A 17,035-nucleotide genomic window follows, 5' to 3' on the forward strand; every position below is an offset into this window, starting at 1 on the left:
AAGACATTAAATACAATAGGTATATATTAATAGAGAGAAGAAGGGAGACAGAGAAATGTGTCATAGTTCTTCTCATTTTGTTTTTACAAGCTGATTTTCCTTGCATGCATCAGCTGCACTGGTAGAAGCATTTTCTTTCTGTAAAGAGCATTATATTTAAATCCAGGAGTGATGAGTTCTGTGCTTGGCACCACCAGGTGAATGTGTTTTGACTTTCCATCTGTTTGCCCATGAGAAACCAACAAATACATGGTGCTTTGCAATTAAGAAGCATAAAGCTCAGATATTACCTGGGGAAAAAAAAAGCAGGAGACATTGCTTGGAACACAAGGCGAGAAAGAATAACTCAAAATCATGAAGGTGACACACAACAGCCATTGCTCTTCAAAGTCAAGAGTAAACACTTGTCCACTGCATTATTCCATTTCCATGATTGTGTTTGTTTGGAAAGTGATGCCTGTGTGAGCTACACTCAAGGGTGATGTTAAGGGTAATAAAAGTGCCATGACTACGAATCAGCAAATCAGTATAGTATGTGTGAAATACAGAAGAGGAGGGAACTGCAAAGCAGGAAACATTTCCAGCAGGAGATAAAGGACAATGAAACAGAAAGTGCTTTTGCCTATATCTTGTGTTTTGTGGATAGCAATGCCTGGTGTTACTTTATCTTTCAGCCTTTTTGATCTGCCAGGTGAAATGTTCATCTGCTTCATTATATTTGTACGCTGAATCCACAGAATCATAACATATTGGGTTGGAAGGTATCAAAGATGCAATGATCAGACCTTGTTCAGAGGCAGGATCGAACATATTTTATAATGTGTGCTAATTCCAGGAAACTTTGGGTTGGCAAGTAACTTCTAGACTGAACTTTGATTTCATCCTTTTGAGTATGGTGGGTCCAATGTGTGCTTTTACTTAAGTACAAATAATCATAACAGATGTCAATCCTTACTGGGATCATTCCATTTCAAATATTGTTCTGATGGGCTGTTATTACGAAGCTGCATTAGCTGCTGTATACTTGGTGCTGATGAAGCAGTAGCTTTTGTTGGTTTATACTGTTTCCTGAAAATCAGGCTTTGGCTGTGCACACCAGGAGATTAATAATGGAGTTTATATTCACTAACTAATATGTTGTTTGGTACATCCATGGACTTCCACATACAATAACTTAACATCATAGCAGAAAGTGATAAATTGGTCAGATTAATCCTGTGTTTTGCTTGAGCATCTTGCCACAGACAATATTAATAATATTAATATACAAGATAAGGAATAAAAACATGTTTAAAGCCTTTAAAATAATTCCCTTCATCTTACTTTACAAAGGACTGTGATCAGTTACAAACTGGATCTTTGACATTTAGATGGCAATAGCAGTTTACTTTTGATTAGTCTGCCCATAAATGAATTCAGACCCACTGAGAGGCTTTAGTGGTACAGCTTCTGAAATTTCCATTGAATGCTGCTACTGAATGGTTGCATGTATCTGATCAAAAATTACCATGAAATATTTCCAATAAGTGTTTATTAACAGCTGGAGCATGACAAATTGCTAAATGTACTAGCTTAAAGCAGTTTAAGTAGAATATGGCTTCTTGTTATGGTGACATATTCACAGGTATTCCAGATGAAGAGAACCTTATAATCAGAGAACTTCAGAGAACAACACAAGAGGTTGTGTTACACAACCTCTGCACTCCTATCTGCTGCCTGGGCCAAAGACAAAAGTGCAGCATCCAGTGGGAACCTGCCTACATCAATAGCTGTCATTTTAACTATCAAGTGCTCAACCTTTATTTTTCCCATTAAATTTCTCTTTTACTCAGAACAATACTGCCTACTTTTATGAAAAACTTAAAAAAAGGCTTCATCAGAAAGAGCATAGTGAAGTGCAGTTGTTTCATTCTTGTCTCTTGTGAAGGCAAGCAAAAGAGGTAATTTTAAGGCTGCAGCAGAATCACTTTAACCTGGCATAAATCCAGACTGCTTAGTAGAGGCATTTTGGAGCTCTCCTGGCTCTTCTTTCTAACTGTGTCAAGGTTCTGGCTCTAGAATTCATATTGCTGCATGGTGGGGCTCATCTCATCAAGTCAGATGATATTCTATTCCTTTGGTTTTTGGTTTTGCTTTTTTCTGTCCAAGTTAACTTCCAGTTGTATGATGTACCTAGGATGTCTAGCAATGTAAGTCTATGAAAGCTTATGCTTCCTAACAGAGGAGCCAAGAATGAGCCTGCTGAGGCAACAAAGATGGGCTCAGCAGTGATGTCTCTAGGATGAGAGACACTTTACAATCACAGTTTCACATTCAAAAGGCAAAATCCTGTCATGAATGCAACATTCTCAGTGATGTAGTTTCCCAATTTAAGAAGGCAAACTGCTATCTCAAATGAAAACATCTACCTTTTAGGTAAAGTTGTGTGTGCTGTGATGACCTGTGGTAAGAGAAGACTAAACTCAGTGACACAGGAGTTTCATTTCAGTTTTACAATTTTATTATTGCCACTTAACAATGTTACTAACAATGTTACTAACTTCAGGATCGGTGTTCACATCTAATAATGACTGTAACAGCCTCCTAAAGACCATATATCATTGCAATCCATTAAAGAGAGAGTGATAGGGATGGAATTGAAGCTCTAAGCCACTGGTTGTCTCCACTGCTCTATTTTTCACAACTCCAAGAATAAGCTTTCCCAAAAAATACCTTAGGACCTACTCTAGGGGTCATAAGTATCACTGATGCAACCACGCTACACCATTTAGCCTGGGGTCCAGGGATTTAGCAGACACAAGAATTTAGAGACAGAAAATCCCTGCCTGAAGAAACTATAGTCTTGGGTCTCCATTACCCAAAGTCATGCCAATGGGTACATGGAGTCTCTCTGAAGTCCTGGGAGCCCTATGGGGCTTCTATAAAGTTTGGTTTAGACCAAAACTGGAATTAGGAATTTTGAGAAGGCCAAGGAAATGAATGTCCTATAAATTTTGGGGATCAGCTGGCTTGATCCCAAGGAAGATATAAAGGAAAAAGGAATTAAGAAGTATGGGAAAGAACGTATGTGGAAAAAATGCCTAAAGCCAAAAATGAAGAGTTAGGAAGAAAGGACATAGGATACAAGAATGAAAAAAAAGAAAATGTTTAGGGGTAATAAAAAGAAGGATTTGGGCCAAAATGTTTGTCAAGCACTCTAAGGAGAAGCAAGACTTGACACTGGTTTGTAAGAGCATAATGCAGCAATGTGACAGGATGGGTCTGAGAGCAGCAATAAATCCCAAAGAGGGTGAGCATCTGTCAGAGTCGCTCTCTGTCCAATTTCACGCTCCAGAGAGAGTGGGGAAGCTCAGGCCACCTCATTTTCCACCCAACCACGTCAGACTGCCACCCTGAGACACGAAACTTTCCATGTTGTAGGTATTTATGCCTTGAGCTTGTCACCCCATAATGAACAAGGACCACAGCTAGTCATCTGCTTATTTGAGAGGGCGCGGGGATCCTGACAACCTGCTAAGCAAGCAGCAAAGCTAGGGAGGAGTGGAAAAGGTGTGGAAAGAAATGTGAGAGATCTCACAGTTAATATGGAGTGGAGGCAGTGATGTAGTTATAGCTCTACTTTTCTTTTCACATGATGGCACAAAAAGGAAGGTGAGGAGAATCTTTTAAACGAAACATGACATTCCCTTATTAAAGTCTGATTTAGATTTCAGCAGTCTTTCTGCTTTGTACGCATTTCAGTGCTCCCACACCATGGGCAGCCAAACAGAAGAGATTTATTAAAATAAATTTCAATGGTAATTTCCTGAACAATGAGGGCTTGTTTTCTAAGCAAACAGTCCTTTTGGTGTTGTTATCAAAGATGACAGGGCTAGCCATGTTGTAAATATGTAGAGGAGAGACATGGCCTCATTTATAGACTTGAAAGTCCTGCTAGGCATCTTTGTTTCCCGAGCAAACAAATCTCTTGTGGGGACTGCATGGAAAAAAAATCTCATTATCCAGTTTTGTGGGGGCTGCTGTCGCTGGAAACAATTGCCTTGCTGCCGGTTTGTCAAAAGTATCTTTGTCCAGCAGTGGGCTGCTGTGGCCCCACCAAGGTCCCAGCATCCATTGTTGCAGTTTGATGCAAGCAGCTTCCACTCACATCAAAAGTGGAGCAGAGTCAGCATTCTCTGCCACATGTTGGGGTGACCATAGGTAACAAATCTGCTGCATTCCTGGCCTGTGATCCTTGGAGCCACAAGCTTTGTTTGGGTCCAGAGACAAAAGTAATCCCTTCCAATCATTTACAGTAATCTCTGTTACACACTATGAAGGACATCCCAAGCAGAGTATTTATATTAAATACATTCAGCAGGTGGCCTTACATTTGAGGAAAAACTAGAAGATAACTGAACAACCCTCAGAAACATTATTAATAATGCTTCCAGACAAGGAAGTGTGGGTTTCTCTATCTCATCAGCCTGCCACTGCAGCTATGGTTTGCCATAATAGGATTCAAAGCTCCTCCTGAGATTGTATCTGCCCTCAAGGGTAAATAAAGTCAGAGCTGGAACTTTCTGACACAACTTTGTCACTGCCTTATTAATATTGTCAGGCAGTGACCAGAGAATGGGCAACACCAGCAGCATAGCAATTTTAAGGAAAATTTTCCTGTAATGAAAGCAGCAGCAGCGGTGGCCAGCAATTGCACAAATACTTTTGGGAGGCTTTTCCTCACTTATTTTTCTATGGAGCCCACCTTTCTTCAATATGCAGTGGGAGACCACTTTGTTGTTCCTGAGTCCAATGGAAAATGCACAGTTGCCACAATTCAATACTATGTGCATTTAGACCTGACCCAAAGCCAGCTGGTATCAATGGCACAGCTGCTATTAAAACTAGGAAGGACTGCAGTTTGGGCTCTCAGAGAAGTGTTCCAAGCATAAAGCTCTACAGAAGATTATCAACTAATGAACAACAGCACTGGAGGGGATGCTGTTTGGAAGGTAGCATTAAGTTTTCAGAACCACTCACTTTAAAAACTGTGGCTTGGTTCAGGTTTGTAAGTCACTGTCTACCTAAGGAGAGCTATGAGCATTCATTAATCCTTATAATCCCTTCCAATTCACATGTGTTTATAAGGATGCTATTCTGGTCTTGCCTCAGAGAGATTTTTTGGGCCAACTCCCAAAACTGCAATGTGGTAAGCACACTGTTTTAAAAAAACCTGTCCGAGGTCATGAGTTTATGCTTAGGTATTTTTAAATGCTGCAGTAAAAAAGGAGTGATGTTTGCCAGACTTAGAACATAGCTCAGGGGTTATAATGGTTACCTAGGGTGTAGATTGAATAACAAGGTTCTGTAGCTCCCAAGCCACCTCTCCCACCCTAGCCAGCTCTACACGTGTCTGCTCTCTCCATGGCAACGCCCTGGGGTGCATCAGAATATCATGGTCCTCAGGGAACAAAAAAAGGTACCTACCTGCATGCCATGAGCAGGCACAGAGGCAAACACATGCTGCAAGTGGGACCAACTTTTCTTTCTGACTGATGGGCCATGGAGATGAGAAGGCAGGAGAGTACTGTTGTGAAAGTGACTCTACCAGTGCCCCTGGCTCCTGCTCAGAACAGCTTTATCTTTCAAACTAGTAGCTCTTGCAGATATGCAGTTCTCCACACAGCTGTGTGAAAAGGTGTATGCTACTAAAGGCAAAAGCTAATTCAACCCAGCATTACCCAAAAGCTCATAAAAGCTCCTTCACTACTAGGCCCCTTTGCTTCTTAGTCGAGGAAGAAGTAAATCCCTTCATCCAGTGGGATTAGACCACAATGCCTTCCACCAACTCTGCTGCAACAATCAAGCTCTTTTCAGAGCAAATGCTTTGAGAATCAGGAAAGTAAAGAATTCAATATGTTGAGATATGGTAGCTTTTGTACTGGCACCCTGATAAGAAAATGATTTAATACAGATATGCAGTGGATCCTTTGAATTCCCATATACTCTTCAGGCAACTCATGTCACACAGAAGGCCAGCTCAAAGCCTAAATGCAATAAAGACATTGAATGGTTCTTACCTGATGTCTATCTGGGTCTTAGCCCCTTGTTTGGAATTTTAGGTGTGTTTGTGGGACTTTGAAGATATACTGGTTTTGTGCTTGCATGCTGAATTCCTTGCAGTGAGGAACCCTTTCTGAATGTCCAAAATACAAACATTTACCATGGTGGCTATTGAAAGAAATCAAAGATCTCACAGATTTCTTTACTCATGCATACATCATCAGTGCATAAAAGGGTCATGAAAAGGGTTTCCTTTTGTGACCTTTGTCACAAAACCCTCCGGGCAAAGCAGTTTGCAAAGGGTTCTGCAGGGAACTTTGACTGAACCATGCAGCAGTGATTTTCCTTAAAAAGTACAACTCAACTCCAATAAACTTCTCTGCAAGCTCGTTCCTCCACTGTACCCACATTTGTACCCAGATTTGGGGGACACAAAGACAGAGGCCTTTCCCAGAAAACTTTGCAGGTAAGTTTGCAAAAACACCCATGACAGAGCTGCAGACTCAAGGTATGCTGCAACCTCTCCTGCAGGGTCAGGTGCCCAGCAGCCCCACAAGCTGCATCCCCCTGAAGTGTTGCATCCTCTTTTAAAGAAACCAGGATGGTTTGCTTTCCTGTAGACACAGGGGAAGGATCTATACGTCCTGCACTGAATGATCTATTGTAATCTGGGGACAAGGCAGCTATTAATCACTTCTATTGATATACAGTAGCTTTATTAAAAGAAAAACTGCCAGCAATGTCAATTACTCATACACATATGTATGCACATTCTATACAAAGAATGGAAAACAGACTTCCACCTTCTATTGGAATTGTAATTGGTAGAATAACTTCTGCAACGTGGGATCAGGTTTTAATAATGTTAAAATATTGTTTTGTATCACTCGCATGCCCTAATTTATCTCTGCCAAACAGCAAGGCAGGCCCAGAGCCATGTGAATGCTGTGATTAACTAGCTTGCCGACTATCTGTGTACTAACATCAGAGCTGTGGTCGTTTCCCAGTGCCATGATACATACAGAAGAGGATAAAAAATGAGTTGATCATAGGTTATTAAGGGCAGATTGCATATCTGATGGCAAGAGCAAGTTCTTTCCCCACATCTCCCTTGCACAGAAATTGGAGCATGTGGTGTGATTCAGCAGTTTAAATTCTTTTCCTCCTCCAGTTGAGTGGTTACCATGTTTCAGGGGTCTGCCCCAGACTCCTGCACTACCTGGCAGGGTAAGGGGGCTGGAGAGGGCAGCAGGGATGGATCTGGGTCCCAGTGAGCAGCTGTCCTGCCCCCAAAAGCCCTCTGCATGCCGAGTGCTTTCCCCTCCTTTGCCGTGTTGAGGAAAGAGTGCTGCCAAGGAATACTGGAGGGAAGATAAGAGAACAAGCTCCACTGGTGCCAGTGCCATCACACCATAGGGCTGCTTGTGATGTCAGAGGGCTGGATTTGCTGATCCAGATGTCCCTTGTCCTTCATATAAGAGATTAATGAGATTTAGATGTGGAAGATGTTCAAGAGCAAAGCCATCTTCTCCATGAATGCTGAACACTGTCACTGACTGAGAAGCCCATCTCTCCTGACAAACTTTTGATTTCAAAACACAAAAATAAACCTAAGAAGCTCCAAAATGCAGAGGTTTCTGATGAACCAATTATAAGTTTTTCTTTGTTTGCCGTAGGTATTTTTCCATTAAAGTCAAACCAAGTTTTCCCTGTGTTAACTTACATGGCCCAAAAGCCCAAATTTCGTGGAGGTTTAATTACAGTTTCATACTGCCAACCCCCTTTGGTGCATCTCCTTGTAAGTCAAACTAAACATATGTTATCAGCAAACTTAAGGCCCTGCAGCAACAACTACAACAACAACTTGGCCCCTGCACAGCTATCCTGCACATCTAGGAGCCTCCAGGAAAGGAATACAAAACATTTCCAGCCAGCTTTCCATGCCATCCAAATGATGTCATTTATTTACAAGCCACCTTGCATTCCTGTGCTCCTGCCACAGGCACCAGGCTGCAGACACAGAGGTATCAGCCCAGCAACAACGTGCTTGCTGCAAGGACTCCTCACCAGCACGAGGTCACCCATCCCTTGGCCATACATCTGCCATGTTAGGAGCCATGTGACTCGTAAATACTTCTCACCTTTGGATAAAACAAAGGAGAAAGCTGCAGCATGTTGAGACAGAGCTTTTCTACAGGCAACCCTGCCTTCTCAGCACAGAGAGGTAGCTCAGCTGCTCTTTCACAGCCTGAAGCATCTATAACACCTCTACACCCACCAGGACCAGAGAGCTCATCAAAGCTGACACATTAGGGCCCTGTGTGCTCTTGGCAAAGTCCTCTTACCTCCTTAAAACTTAGTAAACCAAGCCACAAAAAGAGCTGAAAAAAGGTCTTTTATAAATATATATATGATTTCTAAATTAATCCAAACATGCTTTCTTGTGTAACTTCATTTTGTTTTTCACACAAGACACAAAATAGCACAGCTGTGTGGAAAAATCCCTTGACTAAACAGAGGACACCTTTTTGAGCTGTCCACCCCTCCAGAAGAGACTTGGAAAATCAGTTTGGTGCTAGATCACACTTCATTTCTGTTATCAGTCGAAGATAAGAAAAATTTGATGGTTATCATAGAATGTTAAGAAACTGGGCCTTAAAGATCATCTGGTCCCAGCCCTCACTGTCATGGGCACGGACACCTCCCACTATATCAGGTTGCCCAGATAATCGATTTTAAAGCTCCTTTAGAACAGGTGAAGGTGGATCCTGATCAGCTGGAGCACTAATCTTATCCCACATGACCACACTGACACACTAATATGATTTTTGACTAACATTGTTGTTAACATGAATACCTGTCTTAAGTTTTACACAACATTCATTATGGAGATATGAAAGTAGTATGGCTCAAGGAAAGGGAGTCCCTTCCTTTCTGAAGTCTCAACATGCAGTAAGTTAAGAAAGTTAATTTCAGAAATCCTACAGTGAGGTTAACAGGATTAGTATTTCAGTTGCCACTGACTTTGAAAGCATAATACCAGACGAAGACTAGAGAGAGAGAGGAGGGGGGGAAACTAACTCTTCAAAATGCTCTTTAATTGCAAAGTATCTGTATTGCTTAAGATGTGACTTGTTGTCAGGGAGAAAAATGTATCAAAGCACAGAGGAGATACATCAAAATAGCAAAATTCAGCTGAATAAATCTCAAGGGATGACAGAGGATCCATTGCTTAGAACTCATATAGAGGGATTTCTTGTCCTTCTTCCATCTTGCATCTTGCATTAAGCAGTATTTTCTTTCTTTCCTTTTTTTTTAAGATCAGACAGAAATTATTCCACACAGATCAGGAGCTGGGATTTAAAGCTAACTGTTGGTGCAGATATAATATCCATGAAAATCAGTTTGAATGGGAGGTGGCTGCTTGCCTACCCTTGGAGGTGCACTACATTATCCATGTAAATACTATTCTGAAGGCAGATGAACTTCTAGCAGACCAGAAGCAGTTGCTTTAAAATATGAATATGTCACGTAGTTTCATATTCTGATGCGAGGGCTGATCCCCTCTTTTGAATTCCCTGCCCTAGGCTAGGGTGAGGTACCAGGCTCATGCAAACCTGCTTCACAAAGAGAGGGTGAGCCGTTTTTCCCTAGGGAATTGCCTGTACCAAAGAAGCTCACAGCTAAATGCTAGCTAGGAAATTTCCACCAGCCCGAGAAACACTTCCAATTTCCCGAATCAGCTCAATTTCTCCATGCAAAGTTACAGTTCCACCTACTCATTAGCAATCAGCAGAAATCAATACTCTGCATTGGCAGCTGACATCCTCCATCTAAAGGATGAACTGTCATCGCTGTGGTGGCTCACTGGCATCTGAGGTGAGTGCAAAAAAGCGCTCTTCTTCAGCCGAAGAAAAACTCGTTTACCTACAACTGATGCCAAAAAGCCTCTTCTAAAATAAAGACAAGGGGAGTTCTGACTTCGGGCTTGCTGCAGAAGGGCATTTGCTGTCTGGCCCCTGCCCACTACCCCCATGTCTGGGTAAGAATCTATCTGAAAGCCATCTTGCTCTCAGGAGGAAGCAATACAGGAAAAGGCAGCAGTGGAGAGCCATTTCTGGCATGGTGGTTTATCAGAGGAGTTGGTTTTCACCCCCACAGCCTCACTGTTCCTGCATGGCAGTAAACCCCAGGTCCCATCGAGCCTCTATTCATACATACATCATTCTGGTGGCTTCTGCATAATCTGCATCTATGTGGTGGTCCTTCTTCTGCTAAATCTCTCTACCAGAGAACACCTGAGGAGGATAGTTTGTCACCATCACTTTAGGCTTCCAGTAATCACAGCCGAAGTGACAATTCAGAGAGCAGAGCACCCAGGTCTACTCTCAGAGACACAAAATGAGCCACCTGGTGCAATTAATAAAAAATGATGGAGCAAGCCTAGGCCATTTGGTTCATCAGAGTTCACTTTGCTTTTCTATTTAACGCTCTATTTCCTCCAAGAGGGCAGCTTATGATTTACTGAGTAACACCAATGTGTTTCTACCTCGATGGCTTTAACTTGGAATGCCAACTGAAAAGATGTTTTACTCTCTTTGTGTGTGCACAGAGACCCAGTTCTGTGCTGAAAACACCTGGTACACACCACCTCTCCTTCCATTCCCTACCTGCTGGGGGCTACTACCACTCTAGGTCATACAGATTCTTACTTTTACCACCCTCACCACCCTCTAACCCAACACTACATCCCACCCCAGAAGTCCTCTGGCACTGGACTAAAGAAAAGGAATGTGCAGGTGTGTTCCAAATTCATCCTCCCCATTACTGCTGAAACTTGGCATGCAGTGTCCCACCCACTCAGCAGAAATGTCCTGGAGTTACTCCTGAACTTAAATGCCATTATCTGGAAATAAGAAGGAGAAAAGATAAATTTTCACAGTTTCACATTTAAAATTAATTTCCCCAGTTTTCCATTTGACATTCCTCAAGTCAAATCCCAAAGAACTTCTTGACCTGCAACTGCCTATTCATATCAAGGAGTGCATGCAGCATCCCCAAACCTCCCACTGTGTACCAGGGAAATCCGCCTGCTCCAGATCTGCCGTATTTCCTCCTCCCAGTCCCCTGGAGCAGCTGACAGCTTTTAACAAGGAGCTCTTTGTTCGATCAAGTGCTCCACTGGATATTACGAGAACTTTTAGAACGGATGTTTTAAAATTCTCCACTGCCTTTGTAATGGGATTTCTCCAAAGGCCTCACAGGGTCCTCTCCCTTTGCCATAATGGACACAAGCTTCTGCAGCTGTCCCCAGAAAAAGGACTAAATTCAGTTTTCTTCAGCTTCAGAAGACTGGCTACAACAGCTGAAAATGAGGAAATCTGAGGAAATCCAAGGAAGTCTGAGCAGGTGCCATATCCTGCTTATCCGCTCCCTGAGCATAGCCCATATGATGAAAACAATGTTCCTGCACTGACGAGTAGCCAGATATCTTAGCAGTGTCTCGGGTTTTGATTTATGTCCTGGAAACTGATTTCTCAAATGTTCAGTTCTTTTGGTAAACCAGGCAACTGCTGCTCCAAAGGCTTTGCTTTGTGAGCTGTTCTCATTAGCTTCATATGTTTCATGTTTTTACCCACCATCTTCTTCAGATTTTCACATAAAATTCCATTTGTTGTGCAGTGACCCAGTTTCACAGCACATCTGACATCCCTTTGATTTTTTTTTGCTGCCTGCTCTTCACTTACAGGTAAGAGCAAACATAAGAAGTCTGCAGCTGGCTTCTTTGTGCGGGTCATTTAGACAGATTAGAAACACTGAAGGAAGCACTAACTCTGCTTCTGGCTTCAATCAATACTTCCTCTGAGTTTGACACAAGTCCTCTCTATTTTTTAGCAATCCTTTGCTATGTGATACACTGACTGCCTGATCTCTTCAGGCTCAATAGCAACCTGGCAAGTGGCACTTCAGTAGGTTGCTGCAGAACCCAAATAACGTGTCCTGCCAAGTCCTATCATTACCCAGCCTTCTTTTTCATGTGCGTGTATACGTGCTTGTTATGGCAGAGGCACTAGAAGGGAGAATAAAGCTAACAGAAGGGAGAGGACATGTCAGCCTTAAATGTGCTTTCCCTGATGGTAACAATTGAACAGCTTCCAGCAAAAATATTTAGTTATGTTCATTGTGTGCAGGCTTCAGTATCTTACTGTCTGAATGCATTTGCTAAGTCACCCCAGTAAGTGGATGCATGTGCATATTTATTCATTTCAGCTGAAATATTCAGGTGTCTCACACATTACTGATTACTCTGCGGATGCAAAAGTCACTTCCTTCATTTCCTTTCCACTGCCTGGGGAAAGGTAAGAGTCTTGGAGGCAGCAGTGGTGGTGTATGACCCAGTGATTCCCCTCCAATCAGCCTTGCAGCAGAAGGAGAGCATCCATTTGCTCAGCCACCTGAGGGCAAAGCTGCAGCTGGTTCAAAGTGGTTGACACTGGGAACAGAAGGTGCCTTGGTCACAAGGGTCAGGTAACCTCCCCTGCCTGCTTCCCTTGGTGTGCAAGTGCCAGCCTGGAGGTCCCTGCACTCGCCCCCGATGTGGTTGCAGTTTGGTCACGCATGGGGCTGCCCCAGTCAGGGGGGCTGCACACCAGGGCTGCCCCACACGCTGTGCACCACAGCCAGCCCGAGCCCCCTGCAGCTCCAGCTCTGCACTGGCACAGGCAGCATGCACAGAAACAGCTGTCTTGGGGGTCTCTCCTCTTCCTCCTCTAGGAGCAAAGCCATGTTCATAAGGGTGCTTTACATTCTCCCCCAGCTCCGTATGTTTCCAAGCCCCACACAAGTTCTCTTCAGGTTCCTTTTGATCCACTGGGTTTCTGGAGCAGTTCGTTCCCTGCTTTGCAGCTCAGCATTTGCCGGGATGCGGATGGGGATCCTACAACACGCTGGGATAACAACACACTGTAGCACAAGACAGCACTGCCTTTCCAAGCATTTCCTCCAGAGCATTCCTCTCCCTGCTTTCAAGATCTCTCATCTCCTACAAACCCTCAGGCTTTTTTCTTTCATGGCTCTATACTCTTTTAATGTAAGCATGAATCAAATTCTGTTCTTTGTCACTCCCATCTCTAGACCCAGAGTGGCAGAGGAGATTTACGAAGTTACACTGGATTTACACCAGGATAATAAGAGAAAAAATTGGCCCTTTGTCTTTATATTTTAACTGCTTCCCATCATATTTTTTATTTGTGGCAGTATTATTGTTAGATTTACTTTGATGTCGCTGTTTGAAATTCATTAATCTACAGCATGCTTTAAGAAAGCTCTTTGTATTTGCTCTCTACTTGGAATATGAAATTACTTTGCTTTACAAAGTATGTTATAATATTCCAAATTTATGACATTACTATTATCTGAGGAATCTCCAGCCATTCATGCATATTCTGCCTTTGTTTCAGGCCCTTCAAAGCTAGTACAGCTAATTCTACATTTTCTTCTCTTGGCATCAGTTGCACATTATACTGAACGCTATTAAATTACAGATCCCCACTCCTTTTCCTGGAAACTTGCTGGCTGGCAGGGTAAGATTAGATCTGGATATTATATGCAAGGGGTTTTTTTAACAGCTTAGCTTTAAGATGCAGATACTATATGAAGCTTCAGTGTGAAGCCACCCTTAAAAGCATTTAAAAAATTACATTAAGTAAAGTGATGTCACTTCTAATCAGAATTTTTATCCCTTTCTTTGCTGATTAGTGCAGCCTTTAGCAGACTTACTAAGTATCCCTGCTAGCTCCAACAGCTTCACCTCATGGCATCTTGAGTCAGCATTTCTGGCAGAAAGCACAGCCATCAAGTGAAATTCATAATGTAAATTAGCATTCAGCACTGGAACCAAGGAGGTCATTAGCAAATGTTTCCAAATGACCTGTGGCAAACCCACTTCCTCACCAGGCCTGCTTTAGGAAAAATCTTAATTATTCCCAGAGGGAAGGGGGAAAAGCCTCCTGATGTTCAGCTGGACAACTTGGCAGGGGCAACAGCAGCAACTATACTGGGCTGTGCTGGGGGTGTCTATGCCAGCACGTCCCACAGAGGGCTATCCACACCTCTCTCCATGCCCAGTGGTCCCTGTGACAGTAAATAACACAGTCCTGGTGGCAGGGATCCACTCTCCAGAGGAGTACATCCTGATACCTCCCACTTATTCCTCATCAGGAAAAACCCAGACAACCTCATGTGTCTGTTGATCTTCTCGAAATTAGGTAATTCAATATGTTTAAAATAATGTGTACCACAGTAACTCAGCTATACATGTGTGACCTAGAGGATTTGTCAATTATTGGACTTTTGAGAATTTTCTCACTAATATTACACATGCATGACTGCATTTACCCATGTCAAAGCTTTTATTTGTAACCTAACTGATAAAACCAATAAAAACCCATCTACAGATTTGCAGCCTACAGATTAATTCTCTCAAAGGTCCTTATGTAAAGTCCGGGCATTTGCCTTTATAGCTTTATTTCCTTTGGAAGCAAACAGAATTATAATTTTTTATATATATAATTATAAACAAATAGAATTATTTTTTAAAAATACCTTCTGAAATATTTAATGTCAGCAGTGAGCTCATTAGCTATTATTTGCTTTGCTGGGAAATGCCAGGTGCAGAGCAGATTGCTATCCCTGGCCAAGTCAGATGGGAAGATCATCCAGCCCAGGACTCTGTGAGATGGGCCAAAGGAGAATGCTGGCAGAGTAGTATGACTCCAGACAAAACATACTGAGATATTTGTGCAGAAAATGTAGCTTTATCCTGTAACAAGAGTTTGTAGTTCAGGGACTTCCCAAGTCAGTGATTGTCCACATAAAGTTTGACAGTCACTATTCTGCAGCATCTCCTTTTCCGCACCCCTTACCCAGGTGCCATGGCCTCAGGGCACTCCCATGCTGGTGGTAGCTGCCAAGATAAGCAGGTGCCAGGTAAGGTCAGACCCTGTGTGCCAGAGCAGGTTAGAGAGAAGATAAATGGGATTTCTTCCAGGACAGACTAAGGTAGATCAAGCCCCCTTGTGCCATGTCTGTGTCCCATTGAGCTGCTGACAGCTTGGCCCTGCAGTGGTGTTCAGTGCTGAAGGAGATTCTCCTGAGATGATGCAAAATAAAAAATACTCTCTGTTTGCTGCTGGCTCCTTCTCCATGGTGCCTTCACCAAAAAGGCTGGGCTAGAAGCAGTGAGCTCCCAAAGGTAGTGATGGTTACCCCAAGGATGGCTGTATGGATGGATGGGCAGGCTGCTTGCTCATACACCCCTCCACTGCCATCAGTGTGGGAGCTGCTCTCACCAGGGCTTACCATCTACAGGGTCATGTAGATTTAACTTTGGAGGCTCTCCACCCATAGCTGTTTGAATGAAGCCCGTGCTAGCCATGTGGGTGGAAGTCATGCAGGGGACAGGCAGTAATTAAAGCTGAATTTTGAAGCAGAGGAATTTCCCCTCCTCTTTCTCTCATCCTTTCCTCAAGCCTGAGCCCTGGGACAATGTTTCCAGAGCAGAGATAAAAGGGCAGGTTCCTTTCCTTTCCCGGAGTTTATTAAAAAGCGTGCAAAGGTGGCAGGACAGGACTGCTGGTATTTCTGAGCTGCCAGGTGACATGGGATGGCTTCAGGCCTCCAGCACTCACTCTCCCTCTGTGCCTCTCCATCAGCAGGACCCCATGCCATGTACAGCACCGACCCAGAGCCTCTCTCCTACCCAAGAGACATCAGAAGTACTTGGCACCCAGCTCTCCATGGGGCATGTGAGAGGCTGCACACTCTCCTGCATTACCTTGCACCTTACAGTCAGGACATGGGACCCAAAAGATTCTCAGAGGACCAATTAAATGCATAAATTGTATGGAACAACACAGGATGAGTGAGGCTTTGAAGGACTACAACAATTTCAGGCAGATGGCAAGATAGGAATTAGCACTTCTTGCAGCACCCAGCCAGAACAGATGCAATACATAATGAGGGTCAGGCAGCAGCACATGGCACATCCCTTTGCTCTCCCAGCAAACACAGAAACGCCAAGTCACTGTGTCACTACAGATTTTGTTGCTGGAAACATGACGAGTGTCAATTGTCAAGGTAAATTAGTAATGCTGCATAAGAAGGAGCTGGAAGTAGAAAGGGAGCTGTGAAAGAGGCAGCTCTAGAGACACAACTTCTTAAAGCAGTTTCTCTAAACTCTTCCTTCTCCTCTATGCATATTGCTGTTTGTGAGAGGGGCACAAAATCAGTAACTCCCTCTGAAATGGTTGTTTGTTTTAAATTCCTGATGGGAAATATATTAAGTTAATTAAAATTGTTACAAGGGCAGTGATTCATGAGGCATCTGACTGCAGAAGAATAATGTACCTACCTGGCTACCTGTCTTTGGTCCATTTCCTTAACTCATGAAACAGTAAAACATCAGAGGAAAGCAATGGAAAGTTACTGTGTGCTTAACTGTGCAAGAATTATTCAGAAAGGAAAAAAGTATAGGCTTAATTTGTCAGCAGGTATAAAAATAGATCTTGAGGCATTATCTGAACTTAGGAAAAATTTTTAATGGGCTGCCTGGGGCCCTCCAGTATTTTCATTTTTCTAAATGAATTATGGTATATTCATTATACAATAGGTGACTACAAGAGTGGCAGTGTTTCAGTGCATTCATTTGGTGGTTCATTCACAATCTGAAAAAACAAAGTGAACCAGGTGTAATGAGAAATCCCTGTTTAGGTGGTTAAGTTCCTTTTTCTTTGTTATGCTTTTCTGCTGGCAGTATTTAAAACCCAAATTTGCATGAGTGAAAAATCTTCCTTGGAAAAGCTAACTCACACTTTGGGGTTCCACTGCCTTGCCAAATAATTCAAGCTGCTTAAATGGATTTTCAAGGTAGATGCTCAAATGCAGATTAAAATGTGAATCCACTTCCCAGAAAATCATGTAATTTATAAATGAG

General features: G+C 42.8%; 1 protein-coding gene across 2 annotated transcripts in view; it reads right to left on the reverse strand.

Moving 5' to 3' along the window:
• LHFPL6 (LHFPL tetraspan subfamily member 6) overlaps window positions 1-17,035 on the reverse strand; it is a 143,504-nt gene that overhangs the window by 80,379 nt on the left and 46,090 nt on the right. The window lies entirely within an intron of this gene.

The sequence above is a fragment of the Catharus ustulatus genome, chromosome 2 (assembly GCF_009819885.2).
Source record: "Catharus ustulatus isolate bCatUst1 chromosome 2, bCatUst1.pri.v2, whole genome shotgun sequence".
Lineage (NCBI taxonomy): Eukaryota > Metazoa > Chordata > Aves > Passeriformes > Turdidae > Catharus > Catharus ustulatus.